Raw genomic sequence first — 4,632 nt, forward strand, 5'->3', positions numbered from 1 at the left:
AAATGAGTCCAAATCATGGACTCATCAACACCCCCAACTTAAAATTTTACTTGTCCTCAAGTAAAACTCAAATTCAACAGTTCAAAAAGAATGTCTCAAACATTGCTACATAAGACTCAATCATGAATGCACACAAAAATACTCAACTTACTCATGCAAGGATCAATTGTGCACTCAAAGATTCAAGTTGTGAATCACCATTATCAAAGACTCTCAAGTTCACAATACTTGCTTCAAATGCAAGTTCAAGCTCAGCAAAGGTGTTCAATTGCCCTCACACAGAGGATGATTCCATATCCACACACTCAAATGCCCTCACACAAAGGATGATTCCATATTCACACACAATGGTTCAACAATTTAAAGCCCCGGAATCAAATGCAACACTCATACTCACAAAGTTGAACACAATGCATGATTTCACCCATAGGTTTGCCCTTATTTTACAACCAACAATTGTTTCAGCTCACTTAAGATAAAAAAAAAAAGGTCTTTTCAAGACTTGTAACAGAGCTGAGTGCAAAGGTATGGTCATTTAGGATCAATGGATGTAATCCTCATGAAGTGTGGAATGAACAACACTTTATTCCTTCTTCTTTATCATTCTCATTCATGCTCAAAGGTCACCCCATTATTCACTTTCCATGGACTGTTGGACACCCCATTTCTTTTTGCAATTTCACAATTTTATTCCACCACTTTTTCATTCTTTTTTTTCTTTATGGAGGGGTTCCATCTTTGTCAAAACCATGGGTCAAAGGGGACTTCTTTGCACTTCTTGATTTACCTTCTCTTTTCACCACACCCCCAACTTAGGCTTTTGACCTAAGTTGGCTATTCACACAAACCATAAATCATGAGGATTAAGGGTAATGGATCAAGAAAGATCACAATTTCATCAAGTTTTTTCCAAGAGAAGGGTAAGGCTCAAAAGGTGTTCAAGCGAAGTTCACATACTCACAAGGTAGGACACAAAAAAAGGTATAATGTCAAATTGTTTCACACTCTTCAAAGTTGCCTAAGATCATCACAAGAGCTCGCATCACTTAGTCAACCGGACCAATGGGGAAAATTCTAGGTGTCATCACACATGGTTCACGATAAGCTCATCACACAAGGCATTGACACCAATGTCAAACAAGACTCCATACTTTCGCTAGTATGCAATGTTCATAACAAGAGACTCAATTTGATAATTGGCTAGTCACAACGAGATGCAAAAGGTTCACATATTGTATATGCAACTTCATTTGGCCTCATCATAGCTGCAGATTCATTTTTTGTTCGATTATGAGAACTATTCAAGTCATCGGTATTGATCAAGACCGATACTCAAATTTGCAAGAGAGCAACAACATTCAAACAAAAACAAGAGGTGACACAATTTTTTTCCGGAAGGGCCCAAAAATCATTTCAATTAAAAATAAGGAGCCACAAGCTCAATCATCAACAAAAACAGTGACACAATATATACCAAAAAAACCCAAATATATAGACATAACAGTAGTCACAAAAGGTGAGTCTCACCCCACCACAAATAAAAACCATTTGTCCTCAAATGCAAGCAAAATAATATCCACAAGTCAAAAGGTAAGACAGAGAGGGAGGAAAAAAGGAATCTTGTCTAGGCAGTCGCTCTATCTGTCTGGGCATTAGTGCCTGGTGTAGTGCTTAGAACCTAGGCATCAGTGCCTGGAGTCACCTTATAAGTAGTGGGTCCACTATGAGCTACCATGGATGTCTCTGTCAGCGATGTCTGGATCACCAACTGCACAATCATCTCCTTAAGATCTGGCAAATCTCCATATATGCTCTCCTCCCTTATCTTTATCTGCTCCTCGTCAGTCTATGCCTCCGACTCATCAACTGCTGCATCATTCCTATGTACATCTTCGGTGGTAGCCGGAGGAATCTCTGAAGTCTCAGGAGCATCCACATCATCATTAGCCTCTAGTAATAAAGTGAAGTTAGTAGACTTTAGATAGTCTACATCTTTTCTCAAATCTGCTACTTCAGCTTTTAAAGCCGTAACCTCGAAGGTCTCCTCCTGTGTGCTCTCAAGAGCCTCGACTCTCGTGGTGAGAGTTTCAATGGAAGTCTGAGGGGGGGTCAGTGCAGCAATGATGACACTCTCGATCATCCACGGGATGGATCTCTCAAGTCGGGTCACCCTCACATCAGCTGAATGGGCCAGGTATCCCATCTTCAGGATCATCTCCTGGGTAATCTTGGAAGGTTAGGATGAGGTAGAGGCACCCAAGACCTGTGAAGAAGAAGAAATGACAGAAGTACCTGAAGGCTCGGGGGCCGGAGTAGGGAAAGATGCCTCTGTAGGTATCGAATCAATGTCCACCTCTGGGGATGTATCCACTGGAGACACTCTTCTCCTGTCGGCCTCCTCTCGTGTGTACTCAACCTCAATACGCTGGATGTCAGTGGAGCAAGAAGGGGTAACCTCAATATCTCTCGTATCTTCCCGGGGTACTCCAGCACACCTGCACAACTCGGTGATCAGGACCGGGAATGGGAGAGAAGGCTGCCTTTGCTTGGTCCTCATGGCCATCTCTTGCTTAATAATAAGCCCCATGTCAATGCTCTTCCTAGAAATAATCGACCTAAGGCAGGCCGCCTTAGGATGACAGAGAACAAACTCATTTTGGGAAGGCATAATAGAGCTGCTGATGAATCCAAACCAATAATGTTTAGCTACACTCAAGTCCCTCTTCTTAATCGGGACTCCTGCTTCTATGCACCTCGGGGTGATGTCAGAGATGAGGGGTGCCACCAGCCCTTGAGCTCATCCAATGATGTTGTAGTGGTAGTTAAGTTGGGGTAGTCAAAGTCATACCCCCTGTCAAGTACGATATTGATGTACTCGCTATTGCATCCAACTTCCTTACCCCGGACCACAATCGACTTAACCGGTCTGAACTCGCTGGCCTTCTTCCTGCTCTTTGGAACCAAGTCACCATATGCTATATAGAACTCTTAGACCCATGAAGGAATATAGGGGCCCCGGGGCCTGGAGAACTGCTCGAATCAGTGGAAGTGGAGGGTGTCCCTCACTGTGGAGTACTTTCCCTCAAGGCCCTCTGTAGATAATAACTTCTCCTCGAGGATAGTTCGCAGCCCGTCAAATTTTAATCTATTTAGGAGTCAGGGAGGAGGAGCTACTGGTGGCACTGGAGCCACAAGAGGTGCCGGAGTTGACACTGAATTTGCTGGTGTGGATACTAGAGGGACTCTAGCTGAGTCAAGGCGAGATCTAGAATGGATCTCAGCCTGCTGGGACTGTAAGGGTTGATCATCATCAGGCTCAGATAATGCAGCCCAAGAGTCATAGACACTCTCTCCCTGTTATGCTCTGGAACCTCAGATGCAGGTCTCTTGCCTTTGCTCTTTTTAGGAGGATTTGCTCCCCTTTCATTTATCACAATACCCCGCGCTCTTTTGCGGGGTGGCATCTCTAGGTTAGTCCTGACCATATCTACAAAAACATCAGGAAAAGAGTTATAAACAATTCAAAAAAAAAGCACAGAAAAGTAGTTGCAGACAGACTCGCCGAACCAGTCGCCGAATCTCTTTGGCGAGCTAGATCGGGCTCGCCGAAAGGATTGGCTAAAAAATCTCAAAAAAATTTGGCATGTTGGCGATGGGAAGGACTTTCGGCGAATCGCTGATAGAATTCGGCGAGCAAGGATTAGCTCGCCAAAAGTTACAGTGCAATTAAGGGTCAGGGGCGCAGACAAAATGAGATCAAGAAGGACTTTCGGCTAGTCGCCAAGTGCATTTAGTGACCTCAGGCTTCTCATCGAAAGGTACAGAACCAAACTTCACATTTAGCATGAAATTAAAGGTGATATGGGGAACTTCGACGAACCGCCGAGTGGTTCGGCGAGCTCGACCCAGCTCTCCAAACGACTCAATGTGCCTACTTTCAACCCATCTTCTCAAATTCAACCCTGCAACCCCCGAAAACATAATAAAAAACATGCACCCATCAAATTAAACTAATACCTATTACGCCCATGCCCCTGGGATACTCAGACACCTCCCAGTTTCGCTAAATTTGGCCATTTGACGACTTTTGCCCTGAAGAATGATGTCAACCACTCCATTATTGGGCAAAATACGTCATTTGGCACAAATACAGGCTACTTAGACTTCACCATACTAGACCCAACAACATGCAAGCACAACCCCACAAATTTTAAGGCACAAAATCACGGGAATTCAATAATAAAGGCATTACGGGCAAAAATTTTCAAATTAAACTAGGCACACACATATACTATTACGATCAGAGAGGACCAACACACATCACTAAGATAAGATCATTGAAAATGAGTACAAATTTCTAAAAAAAAATTTGGGATTCGGAAAACCAAACTCAGATGCCGATTAAATAAGTTGAAACGCTAAGCGGCAAAGAAATACACTTCGAACACAAATCTGATAATCGAAATGCGATAAAAATGCAATAAATATAGATAATATTGTATGGGTGTGAGTTTGGGAAGATTAAAAGTGAGGAAAAGTGAAAGAGTTTGAAAGTTTAAACCTTTGGCATTTAAAAACCGTCCAGTTCTCTCCCATTCGGCGACATTAGTTTTGCTTGCCGACCCACTTGGT

The sequence above is a fragment of the Solanum tuberosum genome, unplaced genomic scaffold (assembly GCF_000226075.1).
Source record: "Solanum tuberosum cultivar DM 1-3 516 R44 unplaced genomic scaffold, SolTub_3.0 scf00012, whole genome shotgun sequence".
In the NCBI taxonomy this organism is placed as follows: Eukaryota; Viridiplantae; Streptophyta; class Magnoliopsida; order Solanales; family Solanaceae; genus Solanum; species Solanum tuberosum.